Source organism: Acipenser ruthenus, chromosome 10 (assembly GCF_902713425.1).
Source record: "Acipenser ruthenus chromosome 10, fAciRut3.2 maternal haplotype, whole genome shotgun sequence".
Lineage (NCBI taxonomy): Eukaryota > Metazoa > Chordata > Actinopteri > Acipenseriformes > Acipenseridae > Acipenser > Acipenser ruthenus.
Genome location: NC_081198.1, coordinates 20,427,655 through 20,452,402, shown reverse-complemented (window position 1 = coordinate 20,452,402; position 24,748 = coordinate 20,427,655). Strand labels below are relative to the sequence as shown.

General features: G+C 48.6%; 14 non-coding genes and 3 pseudogenes across 14 annotated transcripts; all 17 read left to right on the top strand.

Moving 5' to 3' along the window:
- The first annotated feature begins 1,521 nt into the window (after positions 1 to 1,521).
- On the top strand, positions 1,522 to 1,691 carry LOC131738398 (U2 spliceosomal RNA; annotated as a pseudogene).
- A 583-nt stretch (positions 1,692 to 2,274) lies between these two features.
- Positions 2,275 to 2,465, top strand: LOC131738239 (U2 spliceosomal RNA). Its single transcript, XR_009329803.1, has one exon. It is a non-coding gene; the product is annotated as a U2 spliceosomal RNA (small nuclear RNA).
- Positions 2,466 to 3,063: 598 nt separating this feature from the next.
- On the top strand, positions 3,064 to 3,254 carry LOC131739205 (U2 spliceosomal RNA). Its single transcript, XR_009330372.1, has one exon. It is a non-coding gene; the product is annotated as a U2 spliceosomal RNA (small nuclear RNA).
- Positions 3,255 to 3,856: 602 nt separating this feature from the next.
- On the top strand, positions 3,857 to 4,047 carry LOC131738340 (U2 spliceosomal RNA). Its single transcript, XR_009329904.1, has one exon. It is a non-coding gene; the product is annotated as a U2 spliceosomal RNA (small nuclear RNA).
- Positions 4,048 to 4,647: 600 nt separating this feature from the next.
- Positions 4,648 to 4,838, top strand: LOC131739194 (U2 spliceosomal RNA). Its single transcript, XR_009330361.1, has one exon. It is a non-coding gene; the product is annotated as a U2 spliceosomal RNA (small nuclear RNA).
- Positions 4,839 to 5,435: 597 nt separating this feature from the next.
- Positions 5,436 to 5,626, top strand: LOC131739183 (U2 spliceosomal RNA). Its single transcript, XR_009330350.1, has one exon. It is a non-coding gene; the product is annotated as a U2 spliceosomal RNA (small nuclear RNA).
- A 601-nt stretch (positions 5,627 to 6,227) lies between these two features.
- On the top strand, positions 6,228 to 6,418 carry LOC131739307 (U2 spliceosomal RNA). The gene has a single exon (XR_009330475.1). It is a non-coding gene; the product is annotated as a U2 spliceosomal RNA (small nuclear RNA).
- Positions 6,419 to 7,002: 584 nt separating this feature from the next.
- Positions 7,003 to 7,193, top strand: LOC131738331 (U2 spliceosomal RNA). Its single transcript, XR_009329895.1, has one exon. It is a non-coding gene; the product is annotated as a U2 spliceosomal RNA (small nuclear RNA).
- A 611-nt stretch (positions 7,194 to 7,804) lies between these two features.
- Positions 7,805 to 7,995, top strand: LOC131738240 (U2 spliceosomal RNA). The gene has a single exon (XR_009329804.1). It is a non-coding gene; the product is annotated as a U2 spliceosomal RNA (small nuclear RNA).
- Positions 7,996 to 8,594: 599 nt separating this feature from the next.
- LOC131739172 (U2 spliceosomal RNA) lies at positions 8,595 to 8,785 on the top strand. The gene has a single exon (XR_009330339.1). It is a non-coding gene; the product is annotated as a U2 spliceosomal RNA (small nuclear RNA).
- A 602-nt stretch (positions 8,786 to 9,387) lies between these two features.
- On the top strand, positions 9,388 to 9,578 carry LOC131738339 (U2 spliceosomal RNA). The gene has a single exon (XR_009329903.1). It is a non-coding gene; the product is annotated as a U2 spliceosomal RNA (small nuclear RNA).
- A 600-nt stretch (positions 9,579 to 10,178) lies between these two features.
- LOC131739161 (U2 spliceosomal RNA) lies at positions 10,179 to 10,369 on the top strand. The gene has a single exon (XR_009330328.1). It is a non-coding gene; the product is annotated as a U2 spliceosomal RNA (small nuclear RNA).
- Positions 10,370 to 10,966: 597 nt separating this feature from the next.
- LOC131739150 (U2 spliceosomal RNA) lies at positions 10,967 to 11,157 on the top strand. The gene has a single exon (XR_009330317.1). It is a non-coding gene; the product is annotated as a U2 spliceosomal RNA (small nuclear RNA).
- Positions 11,158 to 11,758: 601 nt separating this feature from the next.
- LOC131739306 (U2 spliceosomal RNA) lies at positions 11,759 to 11,949 on the top strand. Its single transcript, XR_009330474.1, has one exon. It is a non-coding gene; the product is annotated as a U2 spliceosomal RNA (small nuclear RNA).
- A 584-nt stretch (positions 11,950 to 12,533) lies between these two features.
- Positions 12,534 to 12,724, top strand: LOC131738330 (U2 spliceosomal RNA). Its single transcript, XR_009329894.1, has one exon. It is a non-coding gene; the product is annotated as a U2 spliceosomal RNA (small nuclear RNA).
- A 611-nt stretch (positions 12,725 to 13,335) lies between these two features.
- LOC131738799 (U2 spliceosomal RNA) lies at positions 13,336 to 13,432 on the top strand (annotated as a pseudogene).
- A 5,033-nt stretch (positions 13,433 to 18,465) lies between these two features.
- On the top strand, positions 18,466 to 18,620 carry LOC131738760 (U2 spliceosomal RNA; annotated as a pseudogene).
- The last annotated feature ends 6,128 nt before the right edge of the window (positions 18,621 to 24,748 follow it).

Sequence of the window (24,748 nt, the reverse complement as noted above, 5' to 3'; positions counted from 1 at the left end):
ACCCTGAGTAAAGCCGACAAGAAGGGAGGTAAGGGGGTCCCGGACGTTGTGCAGCTCACCCGAGTGCAGGGGCTCACGCAAACTATCAAGAACATCCAGGCCCTGGACAGGAAGGTATGTTACATGAATCGTTTCTATTTTGCCACCTGTCTCAGGGCCTTGGGCCTCTGCACTATTGATAACACCGTGCCGTACTCCTGGGACCCCCCATTGTATTATAGAACCTTAAGGGACACTATATATAAATTGGGCTTAGATAAAGCAAAATTGGCCTCCTGGGAATACAAGGCTGTAACTAAATATCTTGCCGGTTCCCAGGAAATTGAAAAAGTAGCTACTTTCTCCCTCACCCAAAGCCAAAAAATCTGGGAGAATGTGTCTCACAGCTGCCTCAGTAATGTCCAGAAGGATATAGCATGGAACACCGTCCACAGTGCACTCCCCACTCGAGCGTTCATGTTCAGGAGGGGACTAGCCCAAGTAGAAACATGCCCCTATGCAAAGTGCCGCAAGAGAGAAACACCAGCCCATATCTTCTGGGAGTGTGATGTGGCTGGCAGTGTCTGGCTCTCTGTCTCTGTCTTCCTAAACAGGTTTGCTGACACGGCCAAGATGACCGCTGAGACTGTGCTCTATGGGCCTGCGGGAGGAATCGATACCAGCACAGCTAAGTGCGTTTGGCGTGTCATCAATGTTGTCAAGCAGATCCTGTGGGAAGGCCGTAACGTCTGTGTCTATCACAAGCAGGAGCTAGACACTATCACCACGACCAGAAGGGCACAAACTCTTATCAAGGACTTTGTAATTCTGGACATCCGGACCCTCGGGAAGGACAAGGCCTGCGCGGAGTGGAGGATCGCCGGACTTCAGGACGTGAAGATGGAATAAAGGAAAAAACTGGAACCGCTAGCTCCTAGGAGCGGGACTACGGGGCACCGCTAAGCCTTTTATTTATTTTGTCATGCCAGCATTCCGCCCTTTTTAGCTGGCATGACCGTTTTTTCAACGGTGCCCTGGTTTTATGTAGTCTTTTTGTTTCAGTTTTATGGACTTTTATTTGATTTACGTTGAATGTTTTATTTGATTTTGTTTTGTTTTGTTTTATGTATCTTTAAGATTTTTAATGTAAACTATTAAAAGTTACATTTTAAGTGTTTTAAAATTTTAGAATTTTAACTCACTGTTCTATACACTGTCCCTTTTCCCCTGTCCCTGTTTTAGATCTAGTTTTATGTTCACTTTTGAACTTTTTTAGAGAGCACTCCCCGGCCCTCACAAACACTGGTTTTTTATAGATGGTTCTTTTTTTCCAGTCACTTTTAAAGCAGCACAGGTTTTTTTCATGTTGATTTTAATCTGTGTCTGTTTTAACCATGTACAAAGCACAATTGTCTTGGTGTTTTTAAATGTATTTTAAATGCTTTTAAAACAAAATGTATGTCTGTATGCATGAATGTCATCTTTAAAAGAAATGTAAAATGAATGAAAAAAACGAATGGGTGTAAATGTAAAAAATGTAAAATCTCAATAAAAGAGTATCTGTTCTTATCAGTTTAATATCTGATACGTCCCCTATCAGGGGACCATATATTAAATTGATTTTTGGAATCGGGAGATGGAACAGGGGCTTGCTCCGTCCACTCCACGCATCGGCCCGGTATTGCAGTACCTCCGGGAACGGTGCACACCTTTCTCTAACGTTGGTCAAAGTCAGATCTGGATCTCTCCTGTGAGCATTTTGTCTACCCCTGCTGGAGGGAGAGTGCCAGTGTTGATGCAAGTTTTCCCGCCGTTTTACTTCTTTTTTTTTTCTTTCTCTCTTTCTTTCTCTCTTTCTCTCTTTCTTTCTCTCTTTCTTTCTTGCTGTCTTTCTTTCTTTTATTCACATGTGGTGATGATGTAGACAGCAGCAGGTTGTTTCCTGGGAGCATGCAGCTAACCAGACAAGTGTGGTGGAACATGTCCCTATGCCAGGACCTTCTTAGCAAGCCAACCAGCCAGCGAGGCACAGTTGTAGTTACCCAAGGCACCTTGCACAGCATAGCAGCTTGGCATGACTATTTGTAAGACGCACTCCGCCAGTTTATGTTTTGTTTTTGGTGTTATGTGTGTGTTTTTGCTTTGTTTTGTTTCCTCCTGCTTAAATTGCACATTTCCCCTCTGGAAGCAGCAGCCCGTTTTTTGGGGGTCTGCTTGTGCTTGGAATTTTGCACCCACCTTTGAATCCCCCTGTGCCGTCCGGGCTGGGGGGCCCCGGGCAAGGGCCAAGTCGCCATCGCTTCTCGGCCTTTTGGCTAAGATCAAGTGTAGTACCTGTTCTTATCAGTTTAATATCTGATACGTCCCCTATCAGGGGACCATATATTAAATTGATTTTTGGAATCGGGAGATGGAACAGGGGCTTGCTCCGTCCACTCCACGCATCGGCCCGGTATTGCAGTACCTCCGGGAACGGTGCACACCTATCTCTAACGTTGGTCAAAGTCAGATCTGGATCTCTCCTGTGAGCATTTTGTCTACCCCTGCTGGAGGGAGAGTGCCAGTGTTGATGCAAGTTTTCCCGCCGTTTTACTTCTTTTTTTTTCTTTCTCTCTTTCTTTCTTTCTCTCTTTCTTTCTCTCTTTCTCTCTTTCTTTCTCTCTTTCTTTCTTGCTGTCTTTCTTTCTTTTATTCACATGTGGTGATGATGTAGACAGCAGCAGGTTGTTTCCTGGGAGCATGCAGCTAACCAGACAAGTGTGGTGGAACATGTCCCTATGCCAGGACCTTCTTAGCAAGCCAGCCAGCCAGCGAGGCACAGTTGTAGTTACCCAAGGCACCTTGCACAGCATAGCAGCTTGGCATGACTATTTGTAAGACGCACTCTGCCAGTTTATGTTTTGTTTTTGGTGTTATGTGTGTGTTATTGCTTTGTTTTGTTTCCTCCTGCTTAAATTGCACATTTCCCCTCTGGAAGCAGCAGCCTGTTTTTTGGGGGTCTGCTTGTGCTTGGAATTTTGCACCCACCTTTGAATCCCCCTGTGCCGTCCGGGCTGGGGGGCCCCGGGCAAGGGCCAAGTCGCCATCGCTTCTCGGCCTTTTGGCTAAGATCAAGTGTAGTATCTGTTCTTATCAGTTTAATATCTGATACGTCCCCTATCAGGGGACCATATATTAAATTGATTTTTGGAATCGGGAGATGGAACAGGGGCTTGCTCCGTCCACTCCACGCATCGGCCCGGTATTGCAGTACCTCCGGGAACGGTGCACACCTTTCTCTAACGTTGGTCAAAGTCAGATCTGGATCTCTCCTGTGAGCATTTTGTCTACCCCTGCTGGAGGGAGAGTGCCAGTGTTGATGCAAGTTTTCCCGCCGTTTTACTTCTTTTTTTTTCTTTCTATCTTTCTTTCTTTCTTTCTCTCTTTCTTTCTCTCTTTCTCTCTTTCTTTCTCTCTTTCTTTCTTGCTGTCTTTCTTTCTTTTATTCACATGTGGTGATGATGTAGACAGCAGCAGGTTGTTCCCTGGGAGCATGCAGCTAACCAGACAAGTGTGGTGGAACATGTCCCTATGCCAGGACCTTCTTAGCAAGCCAGCCAGCCAGCGAGGCACAGTTGTAGTTACCCAAGGCACCTTGCACAGCATAGCAGCTTGGCATGACTATTTGTAAGACGCACTCCGCCAGTTTATGTTTTGTTTTTGGTGTTATGTGTGTGTTTTTGATTTGTTTTGTTTCCTCCTGCTTAAATTGCACATTTCCCCTCTGGAAGCAGCAGCCCGTTTTTTGGGGGTCTGCTTGTGCTTGGAATTTTGCACCCACCTTTGAATCCCCCTGTGCCGTCCGGGCTGGGGGGCCCCGGGCAAGGGCCAAGTCGCCATCGCTTCTCGGCCTTTTGTCTAAGATCAAGTGTAGTATCTGTTCTTATCAGTTTAATATCTGATACGTCCCCTATCAGGGGACCATATATTAAATTGATTTTTGGAATCGGGAGATGGAACAGGGGCTTGCTCCGTCCACTCCACGCATCGGCCCGGTATTGCAGTACCTCTGGGAACGGTGCACACCTTTCTCTAACGTTGGTCAAAGTCAGATCTGGATCTCTCCTGTGAGCATTTTGTCTACCCCTGCTGGAGGGAGAGTGCCAGTGTTGATGCAAGTTTTCCCGCCGTTTTACTTCTTTTTTTCTTTCTTTCTCTCTTTCTTTCTTTCTCTCTTTCTTTCTCTCTTTCTCTCTTTCTTTCTCTCTTTCTTTCTTGCTGTCTTTCTTTCTTTTATTCACATGTGGTGATGATGTAGACAGCAGCAGGTTGTTTCCTGGGAGCATGCAGCTAACCAGACAAGTGTGGTGGAACATGTCCCTATGCCAGGACCTTCTTAGCAAGCCAGCCAGCCAGCGAGGCACAGTTGTAGTTACCCAAGGCACCTTGCACAGCATAGCAGCTTGGCATGACTATTTGTAAGACGCACTCCGCCAGTTTATGTTTTGTTTTTGGTGTTATGTGTGTGTTTTTGCTTTGTTTTGTTTTCTCCTGCTTAAATTGCACATTTCACCTCTGGAAGCAGCAGCCCGTTTTTTGGGGGTCTGCTTGTGCTTGGAATTTTGCACCCACCTTTGAATCCCCCTGTGCCGTCCGGGCTGGGGGGCCCCGGGCAAGGGCCAAGTCGCCATCGCTTCTCGGCCTTTTGGCTAAGATCAAGTGTAGTATCTGTTCTTATCAGTTTAATATCTGATACGTCCCCTATCAGGGGACCATATATTAAATTGATTTTTGGAATCGGGAGATGGAACAGGGGCTTGCTCCGTCCACTCCACGCATCGGCCCGGTATTGCAGTACCTCCGGGAACGGTGCACACCTTTCTCTAACGTTGGTCAAAGTCAGATCTGGATCTCTCCTGTGAGCATTTTGTCTACCCCTGCTGGAGGGAGAGTGCCAGTGTTGATGCAAGTTTTCCCGCCGTTTTACTTCTTTTTTTTCTTTCTCTCTTTCTTTCTTTCTCTCTTTCTTTCTCTCTTTCTCTCTTTCTTTCTCTCTTTCTTTCTTGCTGTCTTTCTTTCTTTTATTCACATGTGGTGATGATGTAGACAGCAGCAGGTTGTTTCCTGGGAGCATGCAGCTAACCAGACAAGTGTGGTGGAACATGTCCCTATGCCAGGACCTTCTTAGCAAGCCAGCCAGCCAGCGAGGCACAGTTGTAGTTACCCAAGGCACCTTGCACAGCATAGCAGCTTGGCATGACTATTTGTAAGACGCACTCTGCCAGTTTATGTTTTGTTTTTGGTGTTATGTGTGTGTTATTGCTTTGTTTTGTTTCCTCCTGCTTAAATTGCACATTTCCCCTCTGGAAGCAGCAGCCTGTTTTTTGGGGGTCTGCTTGTGCTTGGAATTTTGCACCCACCTTTGAATCCCCCTGTGCCGTCCGGGCTGGGGGGCCCCGGGCAAGGGCCAAGTCGCCATCGCTTCTCGGCCTTTTGGCTAAGATCAAGTGTAGTATCTGTTCTTATCAGTTTAATATCTGATACGTCCCCTATCAGGGGACCATATATTAAATTGATTTTTGGAATCGGGAGATGGAACAGGGGCTTGCTCCGTCCACTCCACGCATCGGCCCGGTATTGCAGTACCTCCGGGAACGGTGCACACCTTTCTCTAACGTTGGTCAAAGTCAGATCTGGATCTCTCCTGTGAGCATTTTGTCTACCCCTGCTGGAGGGAGAGTGCCAGTGTTGATGCAAGTTTTCCCGCCGTTTTACTTCTTTTTTTTTTCTTTCTCTCTTTCTTTCTTTCTCTCTTTCTTTCTCTCTTTCTCTCTTTCTTTCTCTCTTTCTTTCTTGCTGTCTTTCTTTCTTTTATTCACATGTGGTGATGATGTAGACAGCAGCAGGTTGTTTCCTGGGAGCATGCAGCTAACCAGACAAGTGTGGTGGAACATGTCCCTATGCCAGGACCTTCTTAGCAAGCCAGCCAGCCAGCGAGGCACAGTTGTAGTTACCCAAGGCACCTTGCACAGCATAGCAGCTTGGCATGACTATTTGTAAGACGCACTCCGCCAGTTTATGTTTTGTTTTTGGTGTTATGTGTGTGTTTTTGCTTTGTTTTGTTTTCTCCTGCTTAAATTGCACATTTCCCCTCTGGAAGCAGCAGCCCATTTTTTTTGGGGGTCTGCTTGTGCTTGAAATTTTGCACCCACCTTTGAATCCCCCTGTGCCGTCCGGGCTGGGGGGCCCCGGGCAAGGGCCAAGTCGCCATCGCTTCTCGGCCTTTTGGCTAAGATCAAGTGTAGTATCTGTTCTTATCAGTTTAATATCTGATACGTCCCCTATCAGGGGACCATATATTAAATTGATTTTTGGAATCGGGAGATGGAACAGGGGCTTGCTCCGTCCACTCCACGCATCGGCCCGGTATTGCAGTACCTCTGGGAACGGTGCACACCTTTCTCTAACGTTGGTCAAAGTCAGATCTGGATCTCTCCTGTTAGCATTTTGTCTACCCCTGCTGGAGGGAGAGTGCCAGTGTTGATGCAAGTTTTCCCGCCGTTTTACTTCTTTTTTTTTCTTTCTCTTTCTTTCTTTCTCTCTTTCTCTCTTTCTTTCTCTCTTTCTTTCTTGCTGTCTTTCTTTCTTTTATTCACATGTGGTGATGATGTAGACAGCAGCAGGTTGTTTCCTGGGAGCATGCAGCTAACCAGACAAGTGTGGTGGAACATGTCCCTATGCCAGGACCTTCTTAGCAAGCCAGCCAGCCAGCGAGGCACAGTTGTAGTTACCCAAGGCACCTTGCACAGCATAGCAGCTTGGCATGACTATTTGTAAGACGCACTCCGCCAGTTTATGTTTTGTTTTTGGTGTTATGTGTGTGTTTTTGCTTTGTTTTGTTTCCTCCTGCTTAAATTGCACATTTCCCCTCTGGAAGCAGCAGCCCGTTTTTTGGGGGTCTGCTTGTGCTTGAAATTTTGCACCCACCTTTGAATCCCCCTGTGCCGTCCGGGCTGGGGGGCCCCGGGCAAGGGCCAAGTCGCCATCGCTTCTCGGCCTTTTAGCTAAGATCAAGTGTAGTATCTGTTCTCATCAGTTTAATATCTGATACGTCCCCTATCAGGGGACCATATATTAAATTGATTTTTGGAATCGGGAGATGGAACAGGGGCTTGCTCCGTCCACTCCACGCATCGGCCCGGTATTGCAGTACCTCCGGGAACGGTGCACACCTTTCTCTAACGTTGGTCAAAGTCAGATCTGGATCTCTCCTGTGAGCATTTTGTCTACCCCTGCTGGAGGGAGAGTGCCAGTGTTGATGCAAGTTTTCCCGCCGTTTTACTTCTTTTTTTTTTCTTTCTCTCTTTCTTTCTTTCTCTCTTTCTTTCTTTCTCTCTTTCTTTCTCTCTTTCTCTCTTTCTTTCTCTCTTTCTTTCTTGCTGTCTTTCTTTCTTTTATTCACATGAGGTGATGATGTAGACAGCAGCAGGTTGTTTCCTGGGAGCATGCAGCTAACCAGACAAGTGTGCTGGAACATGTCCCTATGCCAGGTCCTTCTTAGCCAGCCAGCCAGCGAGGCACAGTTGTAGTTACCCAAGGCACCTTGCACAGCATAGCAGCTTGGCATGACTATTTGTAAGACGCACTCCGCCAGTTTATGTTTTGTTTTTGGTGTTATGTGTGTGTTTTTGCTTTGTTTTGTTTTCTCCTGCTTAAATTGCACATTTCCCCTCTGGAAGCAGCAGCCCGTTTTTTGGGGGTCTGCTTGTGCTTGAAATTTTGCACCCACCTTTGAATCCCCCTGTGCCGTCCGGGCTGGGGGGCCCCGGGCAAGGGCCAAGTCGCCATCGCTTCTCGGCCTTTTGGCTAAGATCAAGTGTAGTATCTGTTCTTATCAGTTTAATATCTGATACGTCCCCTATCAGGGGACCATATATTAAATTGATTTTTGGAATCGGGAGATGGAACAGGGGCTTGCTCCGTCCACTCCACGCATCAGCCCGGTATTGCAGTACCTCCGGGAACGGTGCACACCTTTCTCTAACGTTGGTCAAAGTCAGATCTGGATCTCTCCTGTGAGCATTTTGTCTACCCCTGCTGGAGGGAGAGTGCCAGTGTTGATGCAAGTTTTCCCGCCGTTTTACTTCTTTTTTTTTTCTTTCTCTCTTTCTTTCTTTCTCTCTTTCTTTCTCTCTTTCTCTCTTTCTTTCTCTCTTTCTTTCTTGCTGTCTTTCTTTCTTTTATTCACATGTGGTGATGATGTAGACAGCAGCAGGTTGTTTCCTGGGAGCATGCAGCTAACCAGACAAGTGTGGTGGAACATGTCCCTATGCCAGGACCTTCTTAGCAAGCCAGCCAGCCAGCGAGGCACAGTTGTAGTTACCCAAGGCACCTTGCACAGCATAGCAGCTTGGCATGACTATTTGTAAGACGCACTCTGCCAGTTTATGTTTTGTTTTTGGTGTTATGTGTGTGTTATTGCTTTGTTTTGTTTCCTCCTGCTTAAATTGCACATTTCCCCTCTGGAAGCAGCAGCCTGTTTTTTGGGGGTCTGCTTGTGCTTGGAATTTTGCACCCACCTTTGAATCCCCCTGTGCCGTCCGGGCTGGGGGGCCCCGGGCAAGGGCCAAGTCGCCATCGCTTCTCGGCCTTTTGGCTAAGATCAAGTGTAGTATCTGTTCTTATCAGTTTAATATCTGATACGTCCCCTATCAGGGGACCATATATTAAATTGATTTTTGGAATCGGGAGATGGAACAGGGGCTTGCTCCGTCCACTCCACGCATCGGCCCGGTATTGCAGTACCTCCGGGAACGGTGCACACCTTTCTCTAACGTTGGTCAAAGTCAGATCTGGATCTCTCCTGTGAGCATTTTGTCTACCCCTGCTGGAGGGAGAGTGCCAGTGTTGATGCAAGTTTTCCCGCCGTTTTACTTCTTTTTTTTTCTTTCTATCTTTCTTTCTTTCTTTCTCTCTTTCTTTCTCTCTTTCTCTCTTTCTTTCTCTCTTTCTTTCTTGCTGTCTTTCTTTCTTTTATTCACATGTGGTGATGATGTAGACAGCAGCAGGTTGTTCCCTGGGAGCATGCAGCTAACCAGACAAGTGTGGTGGAACATGTCCCTATGCCAGGACCTTCTTAGCAAGCCAGCCAGCCAGCGAGGCACAGTTGTAGTTACCCAAGGCACCTTGCACAGCATAGCAGCTTGGCATGACTATTTGTAAGACGCACTCCGCCAGTTTATGTTTTGTTTTTGGTGTTATGTGTGTGTTTTTGATTTGTTTTGTTTCCTCCTGCTTAAATTGCACATTTCCCCTCTGGAAGCAGCAGCCCGTTTTTTGGGGGTCTGCTTGTGCTTGGAATTTTGCACCCACCTTTGAATCCCCCTGTGCCGTCCGGGCTGGGGGGCCCCGGGCAAGGGCCAAGTCGCCATCGCTTCTCGGCCTTTTGTCTAAGATCAAGTGTAGTATCTGTTCTTATCAGTTTAATATCTGATACGTCCCCTATCAGGGGACCATATATTAAATTGATTTTTGGAATCGGGAGATGGAACAGGGGCTTGCTCCGTCCACTCCACGCATCGGCCCGGTATTGCAGTACCTCTGGGAACGGTGCACACCTTTCTCTAACGTTGGTCAAAGTCAGATCTGGATCTCTCCTGTGAGCATTTTGTCTACCCCTGCTGGAGGGAGAGTGCCAGTGTTGATGCAAGTTTTCCCGCCGTTTTACTTCTTTTTTTCTTTCTTTCTCTCTTTCTTTCTTTCTCTCTTTCTTTCTCTCTTTCTCTCTTTCTTTCTCTCTTTCTTTCTTGCTGTCTTTCTTTCTTTTATTCACATGTGGTGATGATGTAGACAGCAGCAGGTTGTTTCCTGGGAGCATGCAGCTAACCAGACAAGTGTGGTGGAACATGTCCCTATGCCAGGACCTTCTTAGCAAGCCAGCCAGCCAGCGAGGCACAGTTGTAGTTACCCAAGGCACCTTGCACAGCATAGCAGCTTGGCATGACTATTTGTAAGACGCACTCCGCCAGTTTATGTTTTGTTTTTGGTGTTATGTGTGTGTTTTTGCTTTGTTTTGTTTTCTCCTGCTTAAATTGCACATTTCACCTCTGGAAGCAGCAGCCCGTTTTTTGGGGGTCTGCTTGTGCTTGGAATTTTGCACCCACCTTTGAATCCCCCTGTGCCGTCCGGGCTGGGGGGCCCCGGGCAAGGGCCAAGTCGCCATCGCTTCTCGGCCTTTTGGCTAAGATCAAGTGTAGTATCTGTTCTTATCAGTTTAATATCTGATACGTCCCCTATCAGGGGACCATATATTAAATTGATTTTTGGAATCGGGAGATGGAACAGGGGCTTGCTCCGTCCACTCCACGCATCGGCCCGGTATTGCAGTACCTCCGGGAACGGTGCACACCTTTCTCTAACGTTGGTCAAAGTCAGATCTGGATCTCTCCTGTGAGCATTTTGTCTACCCCTGCTGGAGGGAGAGTGCCAGTGTTGATGCAAGTTTTCCCGCCGTTTTACTTCTTTTTTTTCTTTCTCTCTTTCTTTCTTTCTCTCTTTCTTTCTCTCTTTCTCTCTTTCTTTCTCTCTTTCTTTCTTGCTGTCTTTCTTTCTTTTATTCACATGTGGTGATGATGTAGACAGCAGCAGGTTGTTTCCTGGGAGCATGCAGCTAACCAGACAAGTGTGGTGGAACATGTCCCTATGCCAGGACCTTCTTAGCAAGCCAGCCAGCCAGCGAGGCACAGTTGTAGTTACCCAAGGCACCTTGCACAGCATAGCAGCTTGGCATGACTATTTGTAAGACGCACTCTGCCAGTTTATGTTTTGTTTTTGGTGTTATGTGTGTGTTATTGCTTTGTTTTGTTTCCTCCTGCTTAAATTGCACATTTCCCCTCTGGAAGCAGCAGCCTGTTTTTTGGGGGTCTGCTTGTGCTTGGAATTTTGCACCCACCTTTGAATCCCCCTGTGCCGTCCGGGCTGGGGGGCCCCGGGCAAGGGCCAAGTCGCCATCGCTTCTCGGCCTTTTGGCTAAGATCAAGTGTAGTATCTGTTCTTATCAGTTTAATATCTGATACGTCCCCTATCAGGGGACCATATATTAAATTGATTTTTGGAATCGGGAGATGGAACAGGGGCTTGCTCCGTCCACTCCACGCATCGGCCCGGTATTGCAGTACCTCCGGGAACGGTGCACACCTTTCTCTAACGTTGGTCAAAGTCAGATCTGGATCTCTCCTGTGAGCATTTTGTCTACCCCTGCTGGAGGGAGAGTGCCAGTGTTGATGCAAGTTTTCCCGCCGTTTTACTTCTTTTTTTTTTCTTTCTCTCTTTCTTTCTTTCTCTCTTTCTTTCTCTCTTTCTCTCTTTCTTTCTCTCTTTCTTTCTTGCTGTCTTTCTTTCTTTTATTCACATGTGGTGATGATGTAGACAGCAGCAGGTTGTTTCCTGGGAGCATGCAGCTAACCAGACAAGTGTGGTGGAACATGTCCCTATGCCAGGACCTTCTTAGCAAGCCAGCCAGCCAGCGAGGCACAGTTGTAGTTACCCAAGGCACCTTGCACAGCATAGCAGCTTGGCATGACTATTTGTAAGACGCACTCCGCCAGTTTATGTTTTGTTTTTGGTGTTATGTGTGTGTTTTTGCTTTGTTTTGTTTTCTCCTGCTTAAATTGCACATTTCCCCTCTGGAAGCAGCAGCCCATTTTTTTTGGGGGTCTGCTTGTGCTTGAAATTTTGCACCCACCTTTGAATCCCCCTGTGCCGTCCGGGCTGGGGGGCCCCGGGCAAGGGCCAAGTCGCCATCGCTTCTCGGCCTTTTGGCTAAGATCAAGTGTAGTATCTGTTCTTATCAGTTTAATATCTGATACGTCCCCTATCAGGGGACCATATATTAAATTGATTTTTGGAATCGGGAGATGGAACAGGGGCTTGCTCCGTCCACTCCACGCATCGGCCCGGTATTGCAGTACCTCTGGGAACGGTGCACACCTTTCTCTAACGTTGGTCAAAGTCAGATCTGGATCTCTCCTGTTAGCATTTTGTCTACCCCTGCTGGAGGGAGAGTGCCAGTGTTGATGCAAGTTTTCCCGCCGTTTTACTTCTTTTTTTTTCTTTCTCTTTCTTTCTTTCTCTCTTTCTCTCTTTCTTTCTCTCTTTCTTTCTTGCTGTCTTTCTTTCTTTTATTCACATGTGGTGATGATGTAGACAGCAGCAGGTTGTTTCCTGGGAGCATGCAGCTAACCAGACAAGTGTGGTGGAACATGTCCCTATGCCAGGACCTTCTTAGCAAGCCAGCCAGCCAGCGAGGCACAGTTGTAGTTACCCAAGGCACCTTGCACAGCATAGCAGCTTGGCATGACTATTTGTAAGACGCACTCCGCCAGTTTATGTTTTGTTTTTGGTGTTATGTGTGTGTTTTTGCTTTGTTTTGTTTCCTCCTGCTTAAATTGCACATTTCCCCTCTGGAAGCAGCAGCCCGTTTTTTGGGGGTCTGCTTGTGCTTGAAATTTTGCACCCACCTTTGAATCCCCCTGTGCCGTCCGGGCTGGGGGGCCCCGGGCAAGGGCCAAGTCGCCATCGCTTCTCGGCCTTTTAGCTAAGATCAAGTGTAGTATCTGTTCTCATCAGTTTAATATCTGATACGTCCCCTATCAGGGGACCATATATTAAATTGATTTTTGGAATCGGGAGATGGAACAGGGGCTTGCTCCGTCCACTCCACGCATCGGCCCGGTATTGCAGTACCTCCGGGAACGGTGCACACCTTTCTCTAACGTTGGTCAAAGTCAGATCTGGATCTCTCCTGTGAGCATTTTGTCTACCCCTGCTGGAGGGAGAGTGCCAGTGTTGATGCAAGTTTTCCCGCCGTTTTACTTCTTTTTTTTTTCTTTCTCTCTTTCTTTCTTTCTCTCTTTCTTTCTTTCTCTCTTTCTTTCTCTCTTTCTCTCTTTCTTTCTCTCTTTCTTTCTTGCTGTCTTTCTTTCTTTTATTCACATGAGGTGATGATGTAGACAGCAGCAGGTTGTTTCCTGGGAGCATGCAGCTAACCAGACAAGTGTGCTGGAACATGTCCCTATGCCAGGTCCTTCTTAGCCAGCCAGCCAGCGAGGCACAGTTGTAGTTACCCAAGGCACCTTGCACAGCATAGCAGCTTGGCATGACTATTTGTAAGACGCACTCCGCCAGTTTATGTTTTGTTTTTGGTGTTATGTGTGTGTTTTTGCTTTGTTTTGTTTTCTCCTGCTTAAATTGCACATTTCCCCTCTGGAAGCAGCAGCCCGTTTTTTGGGGGTCTGCTTGTGCTTGAAATTTTGCACCCACCTTTGAATCCCCCTGTGCCGTCCGGGCTGGGGGGCCCCGGGCAAGGGCCAAGTCGCCATCGCTTCTCGGCCTTTTGGCTAAGATCAAGTGTAGTATCTGTTCTTATCAGTTTAATATCTAGCTCCTCCAGTAGCTCCTCTGATGCAGAACACGAGGCAGGGAGGGAGCCCGGACCCAGCAGCGGCCCCCCCCTGAGTAGGGCCCTCTCAGCGCCAGCACTCCCCCTCGGCTCTCGTTATGACGCCATAAGGATTGAGTCCGTGGGGGAGGAAAGCGAAAGCGACAGTGAAAGTGAGAGTGAGAAGGAGGGGAAGGGAGTGAAGAACCAGCAGAGGGTGGGGAAAAGAAAGGGTAGAGACGAGGGGGGGAAAAGAAAGAAGATCAGGATCAAAGACAGCAAGTTGCAGGTGGCCCCCATAAATCCAAAACCAGCTAATGTCCACACAAAGTCCCCAGTCTTGCCCTCGCAGGCAGAGACGGAGGCGAGTGGGACGGCTACACTGCCGCCTAGTGGGCAGGTAGCAGCCAGCCAGGGCATCCCCAGCCAGCCTTCCCAGTCGTTGGCACAAACCCTAGCACACCTCGCAGAAGAGGTGTTCACTAATGCACCGAGGGAGAGGTCGGGGTCAACACCTTCCCTGACCAGCAGTACCTCGGTAGCAATGACCCTCTTCAAGCGAAGGGCCTCCCTTCAAAGCATCCTTGACCCCCTCCCTTGTATGGGCAAAACCAGGGGCCCCCAGAGGTCCTCCTAGATACAGCACTGGAGGACATGGGAATACCCCTGGACGCGGTAAGCCAGAAGTCTGCTAACAGCTCCAACTCAACAGACGGTAACAGCCAAAGAATGCTGTCTGTCATAACCCCCCCAGGACAAAGCTGACCCACACGTTCCGAGGGGCCCTGAGCAAGTTCCACCAGACTTACCTTGTGGGAGTTGAATAGCCCCAACAACTCCACGTACTGTGCATATAAAGACGGTGCCTTCTTGGACGAGGCAGCAGTGAGTACCTTCTCAGGGGTGATGGGAGTTGCAAATAAGCCCAAGCCCCCTCGAAGCAAGCGTAGAGCTAAGAGTAGGAAGAGTGTCCCGACCTCCCAATCATAGTCGCTATGGGGTGGACGCAGCGACTCCTTTTCTTGTTAGCTACCCTGATGGCCCTGATATGTGTGTCTGTTAATGTCAGGAGCATCAGGGAGACACAAAAAAGATTTGATGTACTAAACTATCTAGCTAACTTGAAAGCAGATCTCATCTTTCTGCAGGAGTGTGGTATTTCGTCGAGCCCTGATTATAGGGACCTGAAGGAGAGTTGGACCCTGGGGGACTCCTTCTGGTCGGGCTCCAACATAGCCAGAGCCGACGGAGTAGGTATCCTGTTTAAAAACCCATTTATTACCTCCCGCAGCAGCAGGGAGGTAGAACCTGGTAGAATTCTGAGCGTGGATGTGACATACAACAACACTCCCCTCAGACTGGTCAATGTCTACGCACCCACTAACCAAAACGAAAGAGTTCAATTTTTTCCACAGCTGCGTCCACTCCTGCTGGGGAACGTACCCGTCATCGTGTCAGGTGACTTCAATTGTGCTCTGAGGGACGTAGACCGGAGCAGGCCACGCAACGACCGCTCTAGTAGAGTTTTGTCCTCCATAATATCTGATTTCTCCCTGTGTGATGCAGGTAAGGACCTGGTGCCTCCCTTTACCTGGGTGAGCTCATCTGGGACCTCCTTCTCCCGTATAGATCTCGTCCTGCATACCAGCTCCCTTACGAAGACGGCAGTAGACACCCAGGCCGTCTTCTTCTCTGACCATAGGCTCCTGCAGGTAACATTGCAGGTCCCTCAGACCTCCCAGATGGGGTCAGGGGTCTGGAAATTAAACACCTCCTTACTCGATGACCCCTCCATAGCTGCAGCCTATAAGAGCAGGCTTGTTGAGTGGACCACTTTGCGTGACCTATTCAACTCCCCTATAGAGTGGTGGGAGATGGTCAAAATCAGAACTAAGGGTTATTTCATAGCAGCAGGCAAGAGGAAAGCAAAAGAAAGGAGGGCCAAATATAAATACCTGAATGCTGCCCTCCAGCGTCTGAGCCTGCTTCAGCTTCGGGGGTTCCCTGTAAGCGACGAGATAGCCCAGACCAAGCTAGATCTTTCAGTGCTTTGTAGGGAGGAACAACGAAAGGTCATGCACAATGCAAAAGTGCAAAAAATGGAGGAAGATGAAAAGTGTACTCGCTTCTTCTTCCAGAAAACGAGGGAGAAGCGGCACTTGATGTCCTCCATGCTCGACAGCAGGGGGAGGATAGTAGAGGATAGTGAGGGAGTGAAAAAAGTGGTAGAGAACTTCTATAGGGACCTGTATAACATCAAAGCTACAGATGACACCCTGATAGAGTGGCTCCTGAGCCAGTTGGAGCCTGACTCAGTGCAGGACGACGAGGAGGAGGAGAAGGACCCAGAACTCACGCTGGAGGAGCTCACCCAGGCGGTTAAGACCATGAACACCGGTAAGACGCCAGGTCCAGATGGCATCCCGGGTGAGTATTACCATCTTTTTTGGGACACGCTAAAAGTCCATTTAGCGGAGGTCTACAGAGCGGTCTACAGGGAGAAGCGGTTGGGCCCTTCTATGCGGGAGAGTGTAATTACTCTCCTTCATAAGAAAGGGGAAGTTAAAGATCTACGGAATTGGCGCCCAATCAGCCTCCTTTGCGTGGATTACAAGATACTAGCCAAAGCTCTGATGCTCCGGCTACAAGTACACCTCCCTTTGGTCATTGGCCCCGACCAGGCTTGTGGCGTCCCAGGGAGGTCCATCACGGATATTTTAATGTTAACAAGGGACATTCTGGCTTATTCTAGAGAACGGAACCATCCCCTCTGCCTGTTCAACCTTGACCAGGAGAAGGCGTTCGATAGGGTAAGCCATGAATATATGTACAAAGTGATGGACCAGATGAAATTCGCTCCTGGACTTAGGGAGTGGGTTAAAACCATATATACAAACATTAGTACCCGAGTCTTGGTGAACAGGCACCTGACTGGTAAAATATCTATCCAGTCAGGGGTCAGACAGGGTTGCCCACTATCCCCACTGCTATATGTCGTGTGCATTGAACCCCTCCTGCAGGCAATTAGTAGGGATACCAATATAACTGGTTTCCAGCTGCCTGGATCCAACGGGGTCCAGGTCAAAACAACAGCATATATGGACGATGTGTCACTCATTTGCACCAACACATCGTCGGTACCTCGGATTAGTAATATCCTTGGGAAGTACTGCACGGCGACCAGGGCAGTGATTAATAAGTCCAAGAGCGAAGTCTACGTGTCTAAAAATTGGCAGGTAGATAGGGAACTGTCGGACATGTACCCTGTCAAAAAGGACAAAATCAAGATTCTGGGCCTCATTTTCGAGAACAATAGCTCGGGGGCCCAGAGCTGGACGGCGGCCATTAACCAGGTCCGTAAAAAGATTGGCGGATGGAGCACAAGATCCTTAACAATGACGGGTAGAGTATTAATAACCAAGTCTATACTGTTCCCCATCCTCTCTTATGTAGGAAAAATCTTTCCCCCAGACAGGACCACCAAAAAAGTGGTGGACCGCATTATCCACCGCTTTATCTGGGGCAGCAAGATGGAGAGGGTAAAACGAGCCACCCTGAGTAAAGCCGACAAGAAGGGAGGTAAGGGGGTCCCGGACGTTGTGCAGCTCACCCGAGTGCAGGGGCTCACGCAAACTATCAAGAACATCCAGGCCCTGGACAGGAAGGTATGTTACATGAATCGTTTCTATTTTGCCACCTGTCTCAGGGCCTTGGGCCTCTGCACTATTGATAACACCGTGCCGTACTCCTGGGACCCCCCATTGTATTATAGAACCTTAAGGGACACTATATATAAATTGGGCTTAGATAAAGCAAAATTGGCCTCCTGGGAATACAAGGCTGTAACTAAATATCTTGCCGGTTCCCAGGAAATTGAAAAAGTAGCTACTTTCTCCCTCACCCAAAGCCAAAAAATCTGGGAGAATGTGTCTCACAGCTGCCTCAGTAATGTCCAGAAGGATATAGCATGGAACACCGTCCACAGTGCACTCCCCACTCGAGCGTTCATGTTCAGGAGGGGACTAGCCCAAGTAGAAACATGCCCCTATGCAAAGTGCCGCAAGAGAGAAACACCAGCCCATATCTTCTGGGAATGTGATGTGGCTGGCAGTGTCTGGCTCTCTGTCTCTGTCTTCCTAAACAGGTTTGCTGACACGGCCAAGATGACCGCTGAGACTGTGCTCTATGGGCCTGCGGGAGGAATCACTACCAGCACAGCTAAGTGCGTTTGGCGTGTCATCAATGTTGTCAAGCAGATCCTGTGGGAAGGCCGTAACGTCTGTGTCTATCACAAGCAGGAGCTAGACACTATAACCACGACCAGAAGGGCACAAACTCTTATCAAGGACTTTGTAATTCTGGACATCCGGACCCTCGGGAAGGACAAGGCCTGCGCGGAGTGGAGGATCGCCGGACTTCAGGACGTGAAGATGAAATAAAGGAAAAAACTGGAACCGCTAGCTCCTAGGAGCGGGACTACGGGGCACCGCTAAGCCTTTTATTTATTTTGTCATGCCAGCATTCCGCCCTTTTTAGCTGGCATGACCGTTTTTCAACGGTGCCCTGGTTTTATGTAGTCTTTTGTTTCAGTTTTATGGACTTTTATTTGATTTACGTTGAATGTTTTATTTGATTTTGTTTTGTTTTGTTTTATGTATCTTTAAGATTTTTAATGTAAACTATTAAAAGTTACATTTTAAGTGTTTTAAAATTTTAGAATTTTAACTCACTGTTTTATACACTGTCCCTTTTCCCCTGTCCCTGTTTTAGATCTAGTTTTATATTCACTTTTGAACCTTTTAGAGAGCACTCCCCGGCCCTCACAAGCACTGGTTTTTTATAGATGGTTCTTTTTTTCCAGTCACTGTTAAAACAGCACAGGTTTTTTTCATGTTGATTTTAATCTGTGTCTGTTTTAACCATGTACAAAGCACAATTGTCTTGGTGTTTTTAAATGTATTTTAAATGCTTTTAAAACAAAATGTATGTCTGTATGCATGAATGTCATCTTTAAAAGAAATGTAAAATGAATGAAAAAAACGAATGGGTGTAAATGTAAAAAATGTAAAATCTCAATAAAAGAGTATTAATATCTGATACGTCCCCTATCAGGGGACCATATATTAAATTGATTTTTGGAATCGGGAGATGGAACAGGGGCTTGCTCCGTCCACTCCACGCATCGGCCCGGTATTGTAGTTCCTCCGGGAACGGTGCACACCTTTCTCTAACGTTGGTCAAAGTCAGATCTGGATCTCTCCTGTGAGCATTTTGTCTACCCCTGCTGGAGGGAGAGTGCCAGTGTTGATGCAAGTTTTCCCGCCGTTTTACTTCTTTTTTTTTCTTTTTCTCTTTCTTTCTTTCTCTTTCTTTCTCTCTTTCTTTCTTGCTGTCTTTCTTTCTTTTATTCACATGTGGTGATGATGTAGACAGCAGCAGTTTGTTTCCTGGGAGCATGCAGCTAACCAGACAAGTGTGGTGGAACATGTCCCTATGCCAGGTCCTTCTTAGCCAGCCATATACTCTGGCTTCTCTACAGTTCGAATAAATCTTTCTAAGACTAAGGCTTAGAGGGTAGTGGCATTGCCCGCTCCCTCCGAGGGTCTGTGAGAGGTTTGTTCGGGTGAGGAGGAACAGAATTTTTTTTATTTTTGACTGGCTTTCTTCAGCTCGGCAACTTTTTGGAAGACTAATGCTCAGTCTGGTTTTGGCTTGCCCAATCCAGGCCGAGGGTCTTTCAAGATTTTGTTGACTGTTGAGAGCAGTTTTTTCTTTTTCAGGCGGTTCCCGTTTTTTCTTTTTCAGGCGGTTCCGGCTTTTCCAGACGTTCCTGGAGTTAGAGAGAAGGAGGACCTACCATCCAGACGACCTTTGAGGACCCTTTGATGACCTAGACGACCTCATCCCCAGCCCTTGATTGTAATCGAGATCCAGACCGAGAGAGCAGCAGGCACCCAGCAGAGGGCGCCATCTGGGAGGAGCAGAGGGCGGCCCCGGACCCCGAGGAGGCGTCACAGCCACGATTCTTCCTACGTGGTCTCGGTGCCAAGCAGCGCCCCCTACTCCGCCAGGGAAGGACACCGTTCACCTGGGGGGGGGGTCCCTCTTGCGAGGCGACCATCTCCTCAGGGACTAAAGTAATAGTTCCTTCAACTGCCCAGATTTGCTGCTTACGTTGTCTCTTTTCCGTAGAGAGAGACAACCCGGACGTCCAGAGGCTTCTCCCACCCCAATCGGAGGAGCCAGCTGAAGGATGGCGTTCCGGCCAACCCAGGAAACCAGGAGGCACAATGCGGTGCGCTTCACAAGAAACAAGCAAGATGAAACGGAACCAGGACTGACGAGACTGGAGTTCAGCCGGACCATTCTTCAGAGGGGTATGGGTTTTTCCCCTTCTGACTTGAATTGTTTGGTGAAATTGCCAGGGCTTAAGGAAGTGTTTGAGGTCAGTTTTAGGAACCCCCAAAAGTTACAAGAAATGTGGTCCTTTTGGGGGGAGAATAAATATCTCGCTCCATACAAAGAATTTTGTGTGGATGCACTGACAGACAGAGAAATGAAAGTTGTTACTGTCCAATTTTTCAATGAGGCTGTTAGCGACTATGATATTACAACATGGCTTAACCGCTATGGGAGGGTGTCATCAGAAGGGAGGAAAATTACAGACGAAGATGGGGTTTGGACAGGAGCCAGAAAGTGGCTGGTACGCCTTAATGTTGATCCATCGGGCATTGGAGGCGTCCGCCACATTCCAAACTCCATAGTGTTAGGGCCCAACAGAGGGCTGGTATTCTATAATGGGATGCCAAAACTCTGCAGGAAATGTGGGGAATTAGGACACCTGGCGGCCGCGTGTACTATAGTCAAGTGCAGGAACTGCGGCGCCCCCCACGAGACCAGCCACTGCAGAGAAGAGAGGCAGTGCAATTTGTGTGGAAATAAGGGGCACCTGTTTAAGGACTGCCCCTCTTCCTATGCCAACATGGCCAGAGCCAGCAAGGCAAACATGAACAAGCCTAGGCCTGAGCAGGAAGAGGGAGCAAGTAACAAAGATCAGTCCACATCACCACCAACAGTATCCAAGACCCAGACTCCAGCACCACCATCATCACCAGCACCCCCCTCACCCCCCCGCCCCCGAGACATGTCCCGTTTTACGAGGACCCCTTCCCCCAGCCCAGAGAGAGAGTACAACAGCCACTCCACTAGCTCCTCCAGTAGCTCCTCTGATGCAGAACACGAGGCAGGGAGGGAGCCCGGACCCAGCAGCGGCCCCCCCCTGAGTAGGGCCCTCTCAGCGCCAGCACTCCCCCTCGGCTCTCGTTATGACGCCATAAGGATTGAGTCCGTGGGGGAGGAAAGCGAAAGCGACAGTGAAAGTGAGAGTGAGAAGGAGGGGAAGGGAGTGAAGAACCAGCAGAGGGTGGGGAAAAGAAAGGGTAGAGACGAGGGGGGGGAAAAGAAAGAAGATCAGGATCAAAGACAGCAAGTTGCAGGTGGCCCCCATAGATCCAAAACCAGCTAATGTCCACACAAAGTCCCCAGTCTTGCCCTCGCAGGCAGAGACGGAGGCGAGTGGGACGGCTACACTGCCGCCTAGTGGGCAGGTAGCAGCCAGCCAGGGCATCCCCAGCCAGCCTTCCCAGTCGTTGGCACAAACCCTAGCACACCTCGCAGAAGAGGTGTTCACTAATGCACCGAGGGAGAGGTCGGGGTCAACACCTTCCCTGACCAGCAGTACCTCGGTAGCAATGACCCTCTTCAAGCGAAGGGCCTCCCTTCAAAGCATCCTTGACCCCCTCCCTTGTATGGGCAAAACCAGGGGCCCCCTAGAGGTCCTCCTAGATACAGCACTGGAGGACATGGGAATACCCCTGGACGCGGTAAGCCAGAAGTCTGCTAACAGCTCCAATTCAACAGACGGTAACAGCCAAAGAATGCTGTCTGTCATAACCCCCCCCCAGGACAAAGCTGACCCACACGTTCCGAGGGGCCCTGAGCAAGTTCCACCAGACTTACCTTGTGGGGAGTTGAATAGCCCCAACAACTCCACGTACTGTGCATATAAAGACGGTGCCTTCTTGGACGAGGCAGCAGTGAGTACCTTCTCAGGGGTGATGGGAGTTGCAAATAAGCCCAAGCCCCCTCGAAGCAAGCGTAGAGCTAAGAGTAGGAAGAGTGTCCCGACCTCCCAATCATAGTCGCTATGGGGTGGACGCAGCGACTCCTTTTCTTGTTAGCTACCCTGATGGCCCTGATATGTGTGTCTGTTAATGTCAGGAGCATCAGGGAGACACAAAAAAGATTTGATGTACTAAACTATCTAGCTAACTTGAAAGCAGATCTCATCTTTCTGCAGGAGTGTGGTATTTCGTCGAGCCCTGATTATAGGGACCTGAAGGAGAGTTGGACCCTGGGGGACTCCTTCTGGTCGGGCTCCAACATAGCCAGAGCCGACGGAGTAGGTATCCTGTTTAAAAACCCATTTATTACCTCCCGCAGCAGCAGGGAGGTAGAACCTGGTAGAATTCTGAGCGTGGATGTGACATACAACAAAACTCCCCTCAGACTGGTCAATGTCTACGCACCCACTAACCAAAACGAAAGAGTTCAATTTTTTCCACAGCTGCGTCCACTCCTGCTGGGGAACGTACCCGTCATCGTGTCAGGTGACTTCAATTGTGCTCTGAGGGACGTAGACCGGAGCAGGCCACGCAACGACCGCTCTAGTAGAGTTTTGTCCTCCGTAATATCTGATTTCTCCCTGTGTGATGCAGGTAAGGACCTGGTGCCTCCCTTTACCTGGGTGAGCTCATCTGGGACCTCCTTCTCCCGTATAGATCTCGTCCTGCATACCAGCTCCCTTACGAAGACGGCAGTAGACACCCAGGCCGTCTTCTTCTCTGACCATAGGCTCCTGCAGGTAACATTGCAGGTCCCTCAGACCTCCCAGATGGGGTCAGGGGTCTGGAAATTAAACACCTCCTTACTCGATGACCCCTCCATAGCTGCAGCCCATAAGAGCAGGCTTGTTGAGTGGACCACTTTGCGTGACCTATTCAACTCCCCTATAGAGTGGTGGGAGATGGTCAAAATCAGAACTAAGGGTTATTTCATAGCAGCAGGCAAGAGGAAAGCAAAAGAAAGGAGGGCCAAATATAAACACCTGAATGCTGCCCTCCAGCGTCTGAGCCTGCTTCAGCTTTGGGGGTTCCCTGTAAGCGACGAGATAGCCCAGACCAAGCTAGATCTTTCAGTGCTTTGTAGGGAGGAACAACGAAAGGTCATGCACAATGCAAAAGTGCAAAAAATGGAGGAAGACGAAAAGTGTACTCGCTTCTTCTTCCAGAAAACGAGGGAGAAGCGGCACTTGATGTCCTCCATGCTCGACAGCAGGGGGAGGATAGTAGAGGATAGTGAGGGAGTGAAAAAAGTGGTAGAGAACTTCTATAGGGACCTATATAACATCAAAGCTACAGATGACACCCTGATAGAGTGGTTCCTGAGCCAGTTGGAGCCTGACTCAGTGCGGGACGACGAGGAGGAGGAGAAGGACCCAGAACTCACGCTGGAGGAGCTCACCCAGGCGGTTAAGACCATGAACACCGGTAAGACGCCAGGTCCAGATGGCATCCCGGGTGAGTATTACCATCTTTTTTGGGACATGCTAAAAGTCCATTTAGCGGAGGTCTACAGAGCGGTCTACAGGGAGAAGCTGTTGGGCCCTTCTATGCAGGAGAGTGTAATTACTCTCCTTCATAAGAAAGGGGAAGTTATAGATCTACGGAATTGGCGCCCAATCAGCCTCCTTTGCGTGGATTACAAGATACTAGCCAAAGCTCTGATGCTCCGGCTACAAGTACACCTCCCTTTGGTCATTGGCCCCGACCAGGCTTGTGGCGTCCCAGGGAGGTCCATCACGGATATTTTAATGTTAACAAGGGACATTCTGGCTTATTCTAGAGAACGGAACCATCCCCTCTGCCTGTTCAACCTTGACCAGGAGAAGGCGTTCGATAGGGTAAGCCATGAATATATGTACAAAGTGATGGACCAGATGAAATTCGTTCCTGGACTTAGGGAGTGGGTTAAAACCATATATACAAACATTAGTACCCGAGTCTTGGTGAACAGGCACCTGACTGGTAAAATATCTATCCAGTCAGGGGTCAGACAGGGTTGCCCACTATCCCCACTGCTATATGTCGTGTGCATTGAACCCCTCCTGCAGGCAATTCGTAGGGATACCAATATAACTGGTTTCCAGCTGCCTGGATCCAACGGGGTCCAGGTCAAAACAACAGCATATATGGACGATGTGTCACTCATTTGCACCAACACATCGTCGGTACCTCGGATTAGTAATATCCTTGAGAAGTACTGCACGGCGACCGGGGCAGTGATTAATAAGTCCAAGAGCGAAGTCTACGTGTCTAAAAATTGGCAGGTAGATAGGGAACTGTCGGACATGTACCCTGTCAAAAAGGACAAAATCAAGATTCTGGGCCTCATTTTCGAGAACAATAGCTCGGGGGCCCAGAGCTGGACGGCGGCCATTAACCAGGTCCGTAAAAAGATTGGCGGATGGAGCACAAGATCCTTAACAATGACGGGTAGAGTATTAATAACCAAGTCTATACTGTTCCCCATCCTCTCTTATGTAGGAAAAATCTTTCCCCCAGACAGGACCACCAAAAAAGTGGTGGACCGCATTATCCACCGCTTTATCTGGGGCAGCAAGATGGAGAGGGTAAAACGAGCCACCCTGAGTAAAGCCGACAAGAAGGGAGGTAAGGGGGTCCCGGACGTTGTGCAGCTCACCCGAGTGCAGGGGCTCACGCAAACTATCAAGAACATCCAGGCCCTGGACAGGAAGGTATGTTACATGAATCGTTTCTATTTTGCCACCTGTCTCAGGGCCTTGGGCCTCTGCACTATTGATAACACCGTGCCGTACTCCTGGGACCCCCCATTGTATTATAGAACCTTAAGGGACACTATATATAAATTGGGCTTAGATAAAGCAAAATTGGCCTCCTGGGAATACAAGGCTGTAACTAAATATCTTGCCGGTTCCCAGGAAATTGAAAAAGTAGCTACTTTCTCCCTCACCCAAAGCCAAAAAATCTGGGAGAATGTGTCTCACAGCTGCCTCAGTAATGTCCAGAAGGATATAGCATGGAACACCGTCCACAGTGCACTCCCCACTCGAGCGTTCATGTTCAGGAGGGGACTAGCCCAAGTAGAAACATGCCCCTATGCAAAGTGCCGCAAGAGAGAAACACCAGCCCATATCTTCTGGGAGTGTGATGTGGCTGGCAGTGTCTGGCTCTCTGTCTCTGTCTTCCTAAA